We start from the raw sequence: 17,357 nt of genomic DNA on the forward strand, positions 1-17,357 counted from the left end.
ATGCTCAACCGTGTGGCCAATGCACAACAAGAAGCTGTGCCCTTCCACCTGGGACTGTCACCTCTGCTCCTGCAGAAAATGCATTAAAAGAGGGACCATTGCTTGTAGTGCACAGAATCACACTTAATTCTTACTTTTCCCAGGCATAAGTGGCACTGGATGCTAGATGGATGCAGGGCTGGAAGCGCACAACTTGAGTATGGATCTTACCAAAAAAAGAAACCCTGAAGGCAAAACCAGATTGGGAGAGGATAAACAGTTGTATGCCACCACCTGTAGGTCTCTCATTATTTCAGAAGTCTCCAAGCTCATCCTCCAATGAGGTCTTGAAGGGCTCATGTTGTGGAAATCAGTGTCTGTTTACAAACATCTGCACTCTAAAGAAATATAACCATCTACTGCGACCAGGGCTCAGTGGGACAAGAACAGCTACTTGAGATAGAGAGAAAAATGTGGAAAGCTCAGCAGGGTAAGGGAAGGAATCTGACTGCTGTGTCAAGCATCCCACTCCACTTTTCTACATGGAGCACTCTTTACATAACCCAGCAATTAATTAGAAACAACACACATTTGTGGTTCCCCTTAAGGCAATGAAAAATAACTAATGTACATGTGCAATAACTTTCCTTTTAGCAAGAAATTTCACCAGGCTATTTCTGTTTTGAACCAAAACACAGCGTGTACATCAGGTGGCAATAGCTCTGAGAGTGCTGAGTCCAGGTCCAGTAACAAATGGGCTTTGAATACGTTTATGAACGGGAATCCTTTCAATATTTCAAGGCCTGTATTAGAGAGTGAATGATGATGATGCCTGCCAGAAAACATATAAAGAAAAAAGGGGCTGGGCCCCTGGGCTTTTCTGTCATCCCAGGCTGTTATCAGCAGTGCAGTGCCACACACACACCTCCCCGGCCCCTCTGCCCTGAGCCTGGTGACAGCAGCTTTGAGATTCTCACATCCAGGGGGGAGCCCACAAGGGTGGGCAGGGGTGAGGCCTGTGTAATGCCCCCCTCCAAAGGAAGGCCTACCAAGTAATTTCTGTCCTTTCCCTGTGTGTGTCCCCCCAGAATTATCAGGCATTTAGCAGATGGCCCAGCAGCACGGCCCATGTGGAATTCAGCCCTGCACATGGTGCCTCTTCACACACACGAGTTTGGTGCACAGAAAGCTGAACCTGGCCCTTGACTGCTGGTCCTTGTCTGCTGCTCCTTGACTGTTCTGCAATGCCAGTTCTGAGCACAAAGTCTAAACATAAATCAACACTTAGGTAACCAGTGTGTCCAAACACAAATTTCCAAAAGCCTCAGATAATGATAGCTAACAATTTGGCATTTATTTCTGCATTCTCACTGACTGCTTTTGTCAAAACCCTAACCACAATCTAAAATCTCTTTCTGCAACCACAAAATCTAAGTAGTTTATTTAATAAATGGAGAGTCTATCACATTTTAACCTATTTTCAGAAATAAAAGTGTTAAGAAAGCCACCAAGTCTTCACAGATTTCCATGTGGATCACCACAGCTGGCAATGCTGAACAATCCTAGAGCTGCAATGTGAGCTAGGCCTTGGCTCCAGGCTTGCCTCTGGCTGACCTGGTCCGTTTATGTCTCAGAAAGCCAGATTAATATGGGCCATGTGTTTCATGAGATGGGCTCTCTGCTTTCCACACGCCACCATGTGGGACATAGACAGTGCTAGAGGTCATTTTAAGCTCAAATCCATTTGTAACACCCATAACATTTGTAACAGCACAGAGCTGTTCTGAACTGTTTACAACTTTTCTCTGAGAAAAACCTTCCCTTACAAAGGGGTTAAAACATATGTCTGAAATACAATCATATACATTTTTCATTTTTCGCAATTTCCTTCTCTCTCTCTCTCCCAACCAATTTTCAATTTACTCCATCTCACACCCATTCTCAACACCCAGTTACCATCCTTCTGAAGTTATTTGCCTGCTTAAATGACGTTGGAATAATATTCACAAAATTTTTTTTGATTGTCAGATTACAGTTCACATGTGATTTAAAACTGCATTAAGGGTTTTTGATCCTGCCACCCTTGAAATCAAATGTGGTTCCATTCAGTGAAACCAAAGCAAAGCAGAAATGGAAGATGCAAAATAGCAGGCAGGTCCCTCTGAAGGGCTGTGAATGGTCAATGCACCTGAGTGAACTGGGTCCCTAAAGAGGCAGAAAATGGGACACTACTTTCACAGGCTGTCTTGGGAAATCCTGAAGCAAGAAACTGCATCTCCTCCTGCACAGAGGTGTTGTGGACACAAAGAGCACTTCACCCTCCATTGAGCTCCACGCTGGACTGACATCTAACACAGCAGAAGCTGCAGTAAAGCAGGTCATTTCAGAATTGCAGCAAACCTGAATAAAATTAATAGTTCTGGTTTATGGCAGAGTCATTGAGAGTAAACCAAAGTGGAGAGGTGGAACAATAAAACCAGAACATTCAGGAAAAAAGCAAGTACACTTTTAAGTGATCTCAGCTGTAACAACTAACACACACCAGCTGTTACAAGGTGCAAACGGAAGGTCTTGGGCAGACCAACAACTTGACCAGTTCTATTTAGCTATGAACAAGCTGCACCTAAGCTGTGTGCCAGTAGATGGTGTGTTTATTTTAAACTAATAGTTACCTGAACACAACTGGAGCTCTCTTTACCACTGCTGCTTTGTTTAGAGCCCATATTGCTTCCTGAACATGCTTCAGTTTTACCCTCTGAAGTTTCCCTCTCCTATTTCATCCCCTCGTGAAATGTCACAAAGAGGATCACTGTGGCCAATGTGATGGGAATGTTCAGATAGCTGAGTGTAATATGCTATTCCTATTTGCACTTCAAAGCATTGTGCTTGTGCAGTTAGATACAATCCCGTGCCATCTTTCACAAGAAATGCCAGGATCTTTCCTCATATGCTGGCACAACAGCTCAGCTCCAGGTTTACCTCTCCTGCCTTATCCAGGTCATTATTTATCTTAACAAATGTCCTTGGCCCTAAAACCAAGTGAAAGCAGCAGGAAGCCAATGGATTGCAATGTCCTCTTGACATGCAGCACTGCTTCAGAGACAGCTTGGCTCAGGCTCCAGATCTTGTTTTCACAGAAGGTTTCAAGAGTTTGTGAGACATCTTTTCATTTGCTTTTATCTTATGATAGCTTGTTCAGCCCCCTTCACAATTAGACTCTGACATTTTTATGGCTCAGAGTGGCTGCATTTTTTTCATTTTTTTTAAAGTAGGTCATGTGAAACATGAATGTGTTGCATCAACACATCAGGAAGGCTTGGTGTGCCTCTGTTCGGGTGCTCAGCATTTGAGACCACTACTCTGAATGCTACCCAGCCATCACGCCCACTGGGTGCCCCTAGCTCACCCCACACTTCTCAGAGAGAGATGGAGGGAAAAGGATTGTTTCTCAGAAGAACTGGCAGCTTAGTGGAAGAGGCAACAAAGATGAGCCAAGAATCAGGAATTCTAGATCTACTCATCCATGACTGCTGCTTGTCAAGGCATGACACGTCTCCCACCTGACAGCCACAGTAGGTCCAAAACATTCCTCCTGACAGCCAAGGTACCAAATGATGGAGCTACTGACAATATATTAATTTTCTTCTGCTCTACCACAAAAGAACAGCCTACTTACTTCTTTACATCAAGGAGCAGTATGACTGGTGCACATTATAAAACCCAGATTTGAAGCTGATTGGTGACCCATAAGAAGGTATGTGATTAATTCTGTAAGAAAGTTCATCAACCAATTCCTCAGAAGTACCAGCACAAAACTTGAAAGCTAAGGAACATGCTTCTGCAACACACATTCAGAACTTCAAAACACACATACCTGTTGGACTTAAAGGACCAACAACAGAACTATATGCCAAAGCACTGAACTACTTGACTCACAAACAATTAAAGCATTCTTTCTGCATACATTATATTTTGTAGGGTTAGTTTTCTCAGACATTATATACAACAAAGTGGATATGCTCACAGGTATTGTATCAAGCTCTTAGATTTCTTTTCCTGTAAATTTTGATCAGTCTAATTCTCCTGAACTTAAGGAGTTGTGGGCTAGACCCCCAAACTGAACTGGACTAAATCTCCCGAACTGATCCTGGAGACATTCTCTAGAGTAGCAGGGGATTTCATCTCGTAAAAAGCTGCACTCGATTGTTTATTTTCAGCTTTCCTAAATTCAGCATATGGTAATTCCCTTCCTTAATATCTTGGATTAGAAGAAAAGATGCCTATGGATGACAAACCTCTCTTATTTCAGACCGATTTCTCCTCTAGCCCTTTCACAAAAGAATTACAATTCCACTCTTACAAGTTTGGTGTCATTCAGCTTTTGATTCAGTTTGGCAAGCCCTATATCTAAGAGGCAATAAGTCTGTTGTGAATTTATAGCTAACTGATCACACTCTCAAATGGAACAGCACTCAAGATTTAGTAATAACAGCTTCACAAGTTCTCCTTTGCTTCTAAATGCACAAACCAATTTTTTCTAACATTGTGTCCAACAAAATTCTTACACTTGCAACTTTCAGTGCCAGAAAGTCAGGACAGACTCTTTCACTCAATTTTCTCATCACCTGCATAGTGTTAGGGATTCACTTTTACCTGAAACACATGAGAGCAATAATTCTGCTCCATGGAGTAGCAGTTCCAATGTAAGCATAGACATGAGATCACACTGCCAGTGCATTGTCTTTATCTTCCAGCTGGTTTCAGTCCCAACGGCTGCAAGAATGGAAGGAGTTTGTTCACATCTGGCTACAAAAGATCTTATAAACACACCTGATGTGACTCAAGGTTAAAAGGGTATTGATCCTAGATCTGAGAGTTCTTTTCAAGTAGGTTTCTCATTCTGTTTACTCTCAAGCAACATTTTTTTAATCAGGTGTAGCAACAAGTAGAATAAATTAACCTCAGGATCTAGCCCTTTATGCCCAGTTAGCACACTTTGGTTCTCAACTGTAATTATGTGCCTTTCCTAACTTGAGATACAAAATGTCCTGTCTGCCAAGAACAGCCCAGCACAGCTATGCCTGTCTTTGCTTGATGCAGACTGATTTTCCACTGTAGATTCATTATGTCATTGAATTCAGTCACGGGAATATTAACATTTTCACACATGTGGGAACTCATCTCATGAATGCAAAGCTCATTTATTACAGTGATTTCTTCAGAGGCTATATGCTCATTTTATAACAAGGCTTGTAAAAAAAGATTCTGAACCCATGAAAGCATGCAAATTTACCTGAAATATGAAGTTTACAGCCAAGACTGTTTATTGCTGGTAACTGGGGGGGGCAGAATGTGTCCCTTCCCCCTCTCTCCCCCCCTCGCCCATTTTTTGGTGTCACGAATATGAATAATTTAAAATATAATGTTATAAAGGAAGCTTAGGGACTTTGTGGCAGAGTTACTTTTGATTGCTTACTCTGAACTCACTGATGACTCTGTTAAGACTGAGCAATTTAAAGAGAAGGGCCATCTCCAAAGCTACATTGCAAGGTGTATTAACACCTTTGAATGATTCTTGGACTATTGCACTGAAGCCTGAGAAAAGAACTGGCTACATTCTCCCTGTCTAGGAGAATGAACATAATTTAGACATAAATGATAACTTAATGCCATGCATTTATTGCAGCATCTGACTTAGAGCACATTTTTTATTTTAGAACATAACATTTATATGCTTAGAATATGCAAACCCTACATGTTTTTGAAATGCTCCCCCAGTTAATGCTGTTAGCTCTAATTCTGAGCACTGAAACATACAAGGAGTTTTGGTCAGATATTCACAAATCCATGAACCAAGAGAAAAATCAAAAGAAATCAGCTGCAGTTCTGAACACATATTTGTAAATCCTATTCCTTGAAAAATCAACAGCTAATTATGTGGGTCAGCAGAAGAGGGAGCTACATTTTTATTAAGAAGTTTAATAACAGAAGTTCCTTTCACGGATGTCATAGTGATAGTTGGTATTGAAATAAATAATAATAAAAAAGAACTCTTGTTTCAGTGAATTACGAAGAGATGGGCTCCCTGGTGGTTTAAAAGAGAAAGCCCAGTAAAATGCTACTCTAGACTTTCCTGGAAAAGTGATCAATTTAAAGTTTCAAATAAAGCAAATGTTCCAATTTAAATAAATTTATTTCTTTTTTTTTTTTTTTGCCACATGAAAGGAGATATTAAAGTTATAATTCTCTTGAGTTTTATACTTATGCTGTCATTGATATGACTGTAAAGATGTTTGGCTTAATTCTATGCAATTTGGCTTAATTCTTCTACACAAAAACTCAAACCCTATGTATATTTGAGTATACTCTTAATTAAGCTTATTTTAAACATTGTACTCTCAGCCTCATTTGCAAGAACAAAGCATCTAGTTATATCTTTTAAAGCACATTTTAAGGCTGTAGGGCCAGGTTTACTGCCCAAGTTGTGCTGTGTCTCTGAAGCAGACACATACACCTGAGCCTGGATTAGGAATGAAGTTGACCACCCAGGGATGGATTGCTCAAAACTGGTTTCAGGTGCACTGTACCTGCATCCTGATGCTAATAAATACACAGAAGTGTTGAGAGAGTGGCAGGAAAAAAATCACAGACAGCATGCAGTAGGAACATGTGAACAGGTTCTTCAAGCTCTTGAAATCATAATAAAGGAAAAGATGATCTACAGTTTACCCTGCAAATATGTGTCAAGGACAAGCAACAAAACAAAACTGAGCGCCGAAGGGTTAATTTAGCCCTAAAATCATGTGTCCATCACCTCTGCACGCAGTGAATGAAATTCAACTCCACCCAGACCAGGGATCTATGAACAAGGGTCATATTTTCCTGTAAACTCCAGCTGATGAGTGGACACATGTGCAGAGGCTCTGCCAGTGAGCAAAACCATCCACCAGCCTGCAGCCCAGATCCACAGATTAGGGGATAAACGATGTCCAGTCAGAATACCTGACCCCTGCAGAAAAAGCATGATTTTATTATTTTCTCCATACAGTCATTCCCATGTGATCAGCACATTCTGCAGGGCTGGGCAATGTGGTGTGCAGGCAGCACAAGTACAGGCACCCCGAGCTGCTGTGTGCAAACCGCCCGAGCCCCACTCGCCTCTGCCAGATCCAGGCTTTTGGTGCAGCCCCTGGGATGCTTCCATCCCCACTTCCAACGGGTTTTTATGCACAGACACCACACTGCCCACAGGCACTCCAGCTCCAGGCTGCACTGGGGCATGCCCCAGGCTGTGGCCCAGATAAGAGCCCTTCTGCAAACAGCTGCAGCAGAGAGACAGGCAGAAACCAGCTGTATCGGCGGTAGCAGGGACTTTCCATTATCTGCAGTGTTCCAGCTCTGCTTTACCTCATGAAACAAAGCTGGTTGTGTTGCTAACCCTCAGCATTGAAAAACCATAAAACAGGAGTCACACACATAAATCACATCTAAATGCCTCTGGGGGCTGAGCCTTTAAAGTTCCTTTCTCAGGCTCTTCTCCATAACCATAAGAATGAAAACTTCTCTTTCTACATGAAAATTGAGATACTTTTCTCACCATTGGAATCCACCAGCTAGAACTTTAATCAAATAGTGTAATACTGGGGATGAACTCTTGAAGGCTGATGACACTGTGCTGATTGTGCAGTGGTTTCTGGCAGCCTGTGGGAGAGACCAGGTGTGAAGCCCTGTGATGTCCTTTGGGGAGCAGACCTGGAGTCCCCTTTATGCTGGGGTTTGTGTGCACCACCAAAAGTACAAGTCTGAACTTAGCATCTGCACTTGACATTCAGCACCAGCCCAGAGGGTCTAGTCTGGAGGTCAGCCAAGCTTTGACACAGATCCCTTTGTGAGGCATATCGTGGTTATTTTGTCTACCCTACCTTCATCTTGTTCTCATGTGATTGAGAAAAACCCTCCCACTACTCTGATTTTAAAATGGCTCTGTAGTGGAGCTTGTAATTTATCAAAGGGTCCAATTAAGAACTCTTCTTTGTTGTCCTGTAAAACCATCTCTTCAGAAAGTCAAGAAACATATCCCACAATGTGTGAGGCTCTAACGCTTGTAAGCAAATGGTCGTCTTTTGGGTATGCATCTGGGTCATTACATAAACAAAGCACAGGCAACACAATGGGGCCAATGCCTTATTGTCTATGGGATACTTTTAGGCAAATATTTCAGCTGCAGATGGTAAATACATCTTCAAAGCATAATGATATCTAACTGTGAAATAGCTGAGTCAGGTGCATTTACTAAAGTGGGCTGAGCCAAACACTAATTACACTGCGGTTGCACCAGGATTAGCGTTACATCTGACATATTTTAAAATAGGCATAAACCAGAACCAAATTAATTTCATGAACTTCCATGAGCTTCATCCATAGGCATTTTATTGTGGCTGAAGAAGAAAGTTGCAAGAGATACAGAACTATTAGAAGGTATGCTTCTCATTTCTGAGAATCAGCACCAACTTTTCCTGGAGCTCTGACTAAGTGGCTGAAAAGTTTAGTCACTCACAGGTGTTTTGCTGCCATCTGTCAACAGCTGATTATTGCAAACCTGTTTACTCAGACTAGTGCTGTGAAAGAACTCACTATCTTTGCTCAATCTCTTTATACAGCTCCTGAGCATCTTCCCCCAGAACCAAACCGCTCCAGGGCTTTGGGAAATTGCAATCCACATCCCCAGATGAGCTTCACAGCTGGCCCCGGCCTCTATGAAGTTCCCAAACTTCAATTCTGGCTCAGAGTCCTGAATTTGGAGATTTAATTATAGCACTGTCATTCAGAGGGAAGTCTTCACAGGCTGGGGTATTGCCATTACTTGCCAGATGCATCCACACCCTGGTACAGATTACATACATTACTGACCTCAGCTGAACCATGAGAACAATAAGGCTGGCCCTGGTCAGGAATCTTCTGACAAAACCTGGTTTCACTAAGAGAGGTAGATGAGAATCTAACGTGTTCCACAGACATTTGCTGCACGCAGAGCTCCAAACAATCCCCAGCAGGCTCCGGCTGCTCCAGCCAGCCCAGCAGGGCTCTCCCTGCCAACCCCTGCCAACTCTCAGGGAATGACCAAGGCACTCAAGGTCCAACAGCCTGCAGACAAGGCTGGGGCAGGCCCAAGATGTAAGCTAATTTCTGTCTGAATTGGAAGAGAACTTCAGTTCATGCCAAGGAACTTTTGGAGGACGCAGGAGCAGGTCCAGAGCCATAGGGTTTGCAGCAGAATGCAGGTCTCTGCATGGCCTCCTGCTGCCATGGGTGGAGTTGGACACTAAATGTTTTAATTTACACTTGTTGATACAGAACACTTGCAAACCTTCCCTAGCAGACTGCTGCCCTGGCCGTAAAAATGCAGCCTGCTGTGCCTGACCATTAGCACTGGATTATTCTAATCTGGGTAGGATTTTATTGAATATATAAATTTCTTTTCACAAATATTTATCAATATAAATTGTTGCAAAGGAACACCTCTAACTATTAATAGCATCTTTTTATCTACAACCTTCAAAGAGGGCATTCAGCCTTTCCTCTTAAGTACAGGCACCAGGGCATTTGTTTCAATCTGATTATGTCTCCTTAGGTAGAGAAATTCTAATCTTGCTCAAGCATTTCGCAGAGTGAAAGGGGGGATATGCTGGCCTTCAGTTCTGTCAGAAGATATGCATGCTAAATCTAGAAGTTTACAGGCTTTTGGTCTCTCTGCCTCCCCAAATCACTTTCCTCATCAACAGCATTAAAGTTAGCCATGAATGAACAAAAAGCAGAAAAATGCTTGACATCAAATCATCCCAGTGTTAGAAACCAAGGTTCAGCATCACTGCACCTTCTCATACAGCACTATCCCATTAGGAATACTTTCATTTGATTAGACTGATCCATTGGCTCCTAGTCCATATTACTTAACCCTCAAACCATTATGCCCTATTGAAAATAATTGGTAATGACAGTTTCAGGTTTAATATTTAATACAGTGGTTAAATGGAGTCGTACTGTTTGTGGTTATAGTTTCCATTGACTAATAAGTAAGTTAGAGAGCAAAATGCATTTTTCTTCAGCTGCTACATTAGCAGTAAGCTAAACACCACGTTACTCATAAGTGCCTTAAACATTTTCAGAGAAATAGCTCCCAAAGGCAAGTCAAATGCTGCACTGATTTGTGGTTCACTTGTTTTCCTTCTTACTACTGGAGGACAGTCTTTTCAGGGGCTTTAAGGACTGCTGCAAGGGGGATGGATGCACTGAAAGTCATTTCTTTGCATACCAGGCCAACTCTCAAACACCTCCCTGCAGTGCCCTGTGCATGGGCTCCTCCTGCCCGAGCAGCTGCAGGGCAGGGAGCAGAGTCCTCTGACTGCCCCTGCCCATCCCACAGCAGCTGCTCTGCCCTCAGCCCCTCTGGGGGCTCTGCCGTGTGCCACTGACCTGGCTTAGAACAACCCATAAGGAAAACGAGATGGGACCTTCCTCACCCAACCAAGGCCACTATTTCAGAGAAGAACGCTTCTGCACTTTACTCCCTTTTCTGCGCAACAGAGGAGGAAGGTTCTGGAAGAGCAGGACTTGAGCAGCTGTGAGATATCTAAAAGTAATGACAAACATATGGAAGTTTGTCCTGCAAGGGCTCACCCACCTGTACAAATTTTGGGTCAGGTTACCTGGTGTCTCGCCAATAGCTTCAAAAGAGCTTTATTTATTTACTCTAGCCAAGAATTTGGCGCTCTATTTTTTAATCTGCCCACATCTTTCACCTCCTCCTGTAGTGCTTGTTCTCCCAGGGCTTTTTTTTTTGCCATTAACACTCCCAGTGTTGGATGATTATTACATTAACAGGGATTCCAGCTGAGGGTGGGGCTCACTCCCAGCAAATTAGTCAGTGTGGATCTCCACTCCTCCATGGCTTGGTTCCCACCAGTATCTGAGCAGGCTTGTACATATTGCAACTGCTGCTGTGATTTACTGGAAAGAGACCCCTTGTGTGTCATTCATAAGCTGAGTGGATGAGACAGCAATGACACCCAAATACCTGAATTACAGAAAGAAAACAAACATTCACTAACCTGGTTCTGTATTTTACCAGTGCCAGATGCTGCTTCTGCAAACCTTTCCTGCTTGCTCTGAGCTGAGCTTTTGTGCACTACCTTGAGTGCAGGAGACTCAAAAGACTCGATACAATCAGAAGGACATTCCCAGAACTAGATCCTTCAAAGAGTTGAGTACCTTCCCAGATGTGCTAGCTGCCCATCTCTATGATTTTATTTTGGACATATAAAGCACTCAGGCTTGGACTTTTAATTCTTAGGAAAGGATTTGCCAGCATCAAAAAATTAGTATTGGAATTTGATCTTAAAAATTCTTTACCACACTGAGACAGAGATCATTTGAAAAGGCCCATAGCATCATAATTTGGGGATGCCCATGGATCCTTTCAGAGATGAGGCCCCTAATTCCATAGCTGATACTTGAACTGAAGCCCAGATATATGGAGACATAACTCACACTGCTTACAGTGGAATCATTCCTCATCCAACCTCTACTATAAGAGTACATTCAAATGAACTTCCTGAACTAGGTGGTCAAGCCAGGTTAGCTGCACAGATTCTAAGGTGGGAGAGAAAGTGATTTACTGTCATGGAAGCTCCTGAGGTCACACATTATAATAGAAAGATAATTTACCAAAAAGGGAAATAAGATTACTGGGTGGACTCAATGCTTAAAATGGACTTAGCATTGGTTTTGAACTTATTTAGATGCATGACGGAGAAACACAGCTTTGTTTCCATTTATAAATGTCCAAAATGACAACCTGAATTTAGACAAGTGCCTGACTTGACCAGTGCCAGGCTGACCTAATTGGTAACAGAAGGACCACATTCTTAGCTGAAATGTACAGACAGCATGGGCAGCTGTCAGGCAACCTGCCCCAACAGACTGTAGCACTGGATGGACAAAGCCAAGATGGAGAAATGCCTTATTAAGTCCCTCTGGTGCTCATTTGGGGCATGATTCTCCCATATATACCTGTGTGTAACCAGTGATGTCCACAGACTCATATTAGGGTAGCATTTTGGATTTATTTTTCCCTGACATATAAAAATGAATAGCCCTACCAAGACTTCTCAAGAAAATAAGAGACTATAGTTGAGACTATTCCTGCAGTATTAAAAACACTTATTGCAGACTGATACAGTTCCCAAAAGATTTCTTCTAAATTTCTTCTAGTTGAACATACAAGTGGTATAATTCAATAGCAGGGGTTGAAAGGAAAAAGGCAATCTGAGAGGCCACCAATATTTCTCCTTGAGAAGTGCTCAGAGAGCAGCTGCAGTTGCTTCCCTGAATTTTGCCAGAAATGGGGGATTTTGTCAATGGCCCCAGGGTGTGTCACTCCCAAGGAAGCCGAGTGAGGCATGAGGGGTGAAGGCTGCACTCCCTGGACAAGCTGCATGGGGTCAGTGCCTTGGGTGGCACCTCCTCTTCCCACTGCTCCCTGTTTGCTATCAGCACCTGATAACACAAGGGCTTCTGTGGCACCAAGCACAGCAGCAGGGGTGACCAGCTCCTCTTCAGGCAGCCCCAGTTTCCCCAGGCTTGCTGGAGAGCTTCTCAAAGCTCTGTGTAGTTAGTGACTTGTTTCTTAAGAATTCCCCCACCACAAAGCCATGTAAAATACGTTCAGCCAAGAATTGAAATCATTACTAAGTATAAATTATTTTATCTTTCATTTTTACCTATTCACAGAGGGGAAATGCACCTTGTGCACCATACAAATCCAATTTAAGCTCTGAGAATAAGGTCTAAGTAGGACTTAAGTAGTATAGAGGCCGTTAGGCTGACCCTCTACACTGGGGTTAATTTCATCCAAAAGCTTTTCCAAGAGATAAGGAAACAATCTTTCATGTACAAAGTGCTTGAGGAAACCAAGAAACAGTAAAAGAATCTGCCTGCTTTAAAGCTTTGTATCTCACCTCAACACTCAATAGAGAGATGTGTTGTGTTGATGTACTGTAGATTATACCTTACCCAAACGGTGAAGTTAAAAGAAAACAGGATCCCTTGACACTGTCTTAGACAACCCATAATACAGCACTATCATTAAAAGAAGTTTACAAAAGGCTTCTATTTACATGTCTGCAGAAAATAGACCAGGGCACAGGATGCTGACTGCAGTGTAAATGTTAACTGAGGGACTGCACGGCTCTGGCTGCGCCGCGGAAAACCGAGGGCAAACAGGAGGAGGAGACAACGGGGCCCAAAACAGCCCTGCATCCCAACAGCAGGCTGGCTTTCCGTGGAAAACAACTCCACCAAGCTACAGGAATGGAGGGCAAGAGCAGGATTAAAGAGAGGTATCTGGCAATTTAAAAAGTGGCTGTGAAAAAGTAGCTCAGTGCTGAAAGAATGAGAGACAGGACTAGACAGAAATCAGCCTCTTTGCTGCCAGCCTCCAGAAAAAGTGTCCAGAATTGGTGGTCAGAAGTTAAAGAGATGGCAAGGCATATCTGTACCTTGGGAATTAAATGTTTTCATGGCAAAAATCTCACTGTTGTAAACACCTGGGCCAACTATATGTGTGGAAAAGTCTATGATGTTCATGTTGGAAAGGTGAGGCTTCTCTATGGGCAAGTGAAGCCACATCTGTTTTGCTTCTGGAGATGTTTGGAATTGGGAAGGGTGAAGGAAATCCCAGCTCTAAGCAGATGTATGGATAAAGAAGAAGAAAATACCTTTCATCAGGAAATAGATTAATTCAGGTGTATATAAATTGCTTTTAATTTCGTTAACCAAAAATGCAAAAAAAAAAAGAAAATATCTGAGAATAGTATTGGCGAGCAGAATATGACCAGTAAGGATCAAGACACCAAGCTTAGATTATTTACAGACCAAAGTTATTTTGGGCAGTGCTGTGTCCTTATTTTCTTTTCCTTCCAAAAACATTTCCAACAAGGCTGTGCATAAGGACTCCTGTCAAGGTGAATGCTATTTGGGACTTCAGTGTTTGTAACCAACTGCTTTTACCCACACACTCAAATAACCCTAAAATGACCTCTATTCATGACTAATCTAGGGCTGAATTGAAAGGACTGCCCTTGAGAGAAACCTCTGCATCTCACAGCAACAGGCAGTGCCAGCCTGTGCTTCCCCCAGTCAGCAAGGCTGGGCTGCTCACAGCCCCTGCAGCTCTTGCCTCCATGTACTGTATGGAACTTTGTGATGCCCAGGTTTGTCCTAAACACAAGATCCATCATAATTTGACCCATTTTCAAGTTAAGACATCACTGTGAGAGGTGAAATTCAACTTTCTATTCTATTATGTAGCTATTAAGACACAGCCCTGCACAGATCTGCTGTGAACAGCTTTCCTCAGAGGAGCACTTCCCTGCAAGGCCTCTGCATCCTAGATGTGCTGTGTCACACATGCTCTGGTATCATGTGCAGCCACACATTGTCATTAACCACCCTTTAGCAGGTAATAGGGTGAAACATGTCAGTGAACCATAAACCCAGACTGATTTAGAAGATAAATTGTAATGGCCCAGAAGTAGCTGTTACTGCCTTTCCTGTCAATACTTCACCTTTAAGAAAATTCCCTAAATACTTACTAATACTACCAGATGTAATGGCTGTCAATAACATTTACTTTAAATAGTCCCCAAACACATTACATAACCTGCATTTAAAAAGTCCATCTCGCCCATATTTGAAGGAAGTGCAGCAAGCTACCCTGTCACCTCTGGTGAGCTCCTGGGAGCAATGCTGCTTTGCTTTTCCACATTAACCCTTCACTGCCTGACCCACCTCCTCCTGAAAGTTAAGGTGAGGATGGGAGAGGCAGAACTCTGGGTGTAGCTGCAAGGTGTGTCGGGTTCAGTAGCAGAGCTGGTGTCTGTTGTTCCTGCTCCCTCCTCTTCAGACAAGGGCAATTATCAAGCAGCACCATTTTGATGATGGAGGCTGCAGTGTGTGCACATTGATGGCAATGAGTCAGGAAATTGGGGTGGGAATGGATGGGAAGGAGCAGCCCAGTGGGCTAAAGACCCCTCATGGCAGTTTCTTGTGCTAGTAATTGCTGTCACTGCTAAGGACAGCAGCAAACCTGCATGGAGGCTCTGCCCTCGCTTTGTCCCATCCCTCAAACCACAGTTTTGTGTTTTAAGTACCAGCACAGCAGTGCTACCACACAGAAGCTGTAAGTTGGCAGCTGGGTGATCTGAGCATGGATGTAACCCCGTGTGCATTACCACTGCTCAAGGTTGCTTTTGGTTAGGAGGGCAAATGAGTGGCACATCTGTGATTATACAAAATAGGGATCAGGATAATTACTGGATTGCTTCAAGAGGGAGGCAGGAGGAATCATTTGTCACATCACAAGCATTAACTGTCAGTGTTAATTACAGGTATTTATGTCTGCCACTTCTGGGATTAGCCAAGTAAGCACAGTGTGATGAAGAAGGGCATTGCTGAGGGAAGTGGAATCATGTTCCTTGGGGCAACAGCAGAACCATAGGATAATCACAAGTGTCTTCCAGGTCTCATTCACCTCCTGTTCCTCTCTGGCAAAGCAACACTTTGCAGTTCTGTGTGTCAACAGCACTGAGCAGAAAATAACTTGGCTGAGACATCTGCAATTTTTAGATTTCACTCAATGCTCCACAGTCTCCAAAGAATGTGATGATACTAGACCATTGAAAAAAGTGCCCTATGTATAAATATTCTACATTCAGAAGAGGTCATATGTCTAATCCTTCTGTTGGGAGCCAAGACCTAGACTTCTGCAGTGTTTAAAGGCCTCAGACCAACATAGTCATATAAAGAGTAAAGTCCTCTAAGTTTTTAATGCTGCTGTTTCAAACTCATCCAGATGTGGTTCCAGGTGTGGGAGGGCACAGAAGGAATAAAATCACATTCATGCCCAGATCTGCCAGCATACAAACCAGAGACAATTGTGACAGAAGCATCACCCTTTACCAGGGCCATTTCTAAAGGAATCAATAATCTAACTAATTCAGAAGTCAGCATTTCCAAAACCTAGCAAGGAGCAGTGGCAACGGGACAAGTTAAGGAAGAATGTGGATATGATTTGTTGTGTGCCAGAAGCAGGAGATACCAAAGCATTTTGAGGAAAGGTGGGGAGAGTGGTTGGGGCAGAGGACAGGAGCTGCAGGCCAGGGATGGGCACTCCTGGATGCCCACACAGATAACTTCATTAGAGGTGAAGGTGTGCACAGCTAACTGTATTCACACACATTTACAGATCAAGTCTTATATGTACTCTTTCTCTCCAGACTAAGTCAACTCAAAAAGACTCTTAGGGTTGTTCTGAACCCTACACAGGTCCACCTGTGATGACAGAATTACAGATTGAGGCACTGAGGGTGCAACTTCTCTTGTGGCATTGTCTCTAGGTCACTCAAATGTTCATAAATGGCTGTACAGTTCTTGTAAAAAGGAATATCAGAGAAAGAACAACGCTAAGAACTGTCATACCCAAAAAATAATTCAACAATAAAAGGTTTTTTTGATGCCACAAATCAATGGTGTATTTTTCTATTTCATCTTTCTAACATCCTTTAGGTGAAAGCAGGGGATGCACATTGTCCCATCTCTGTAGTAAATGCCCCAAACCAGCGGTAGCTTTTCAATAAAGACCAAGAATACTCAGTTACCATCACAAGACTGTTATTGTTTTGGAAGATCTTTTCAACTCATGTCTTTGAAATGGGAATATTTCAAATTGCATTCTAAGAGATTCAAGTCTTCCTGTCAAAGCACAGTTTGTAGGCAGAGGTGCTGCCTTTCATTACACTGATACAATCTATAAAGCTTTAGGGCAAACAGGGATCTTGGTGAAATGGCAGAAGAACCTTCCATGGATGAGAGCAGTACAAGACTGCTCATTTGCTCTGCATCTGCAGGAATATGAAGAAACTATATCTCTTTGGTGTAGGCAGTGTAACTGTTTACACTGGAAGAGATGTAGTTTGAAGGATGCCTGTTAGCATCCTTCTGGAAGAGCATTAGTTTGAAATGCTCTCTGATTGCAAGCTTGCAGTATGACAAAGGTACTAAGAAAGCTCAGACGACAATTACTCCCTAATCTAGATCTGAACATTCTCTGCTACTTTAATGAGCTAATTAATCATATCCTGAGACTTCTATTTTTTCTTATACATCTTGAAAATGATGAATATGGTGTGAATCAGTCATTTGCAAATTTATTGTCTGAACTAGCACTTCAGTGCCTTCTAGTACCAAGGCACTGCTGGAAATAAAGATGCACTTCTGAAAGAGTTAAATAAAGCAGGGTCAATTATCACTGGAATGCTAAC

Source organism: Geospiza fortis, unplaced genomic scaffold (genome assembly GCF_000277835.1).
Source record: "Geospiza fortis unplaced genomic scaffold, GeoFor_1.0 scaffold97, whole genome shotgun sequence".
Classification (NCBI taxonomy): Eukaryota; Metazoa; Chordata; class Aves; order Passeriformes; family Thraupidae; genus Geospiza; species Geospiza fortis.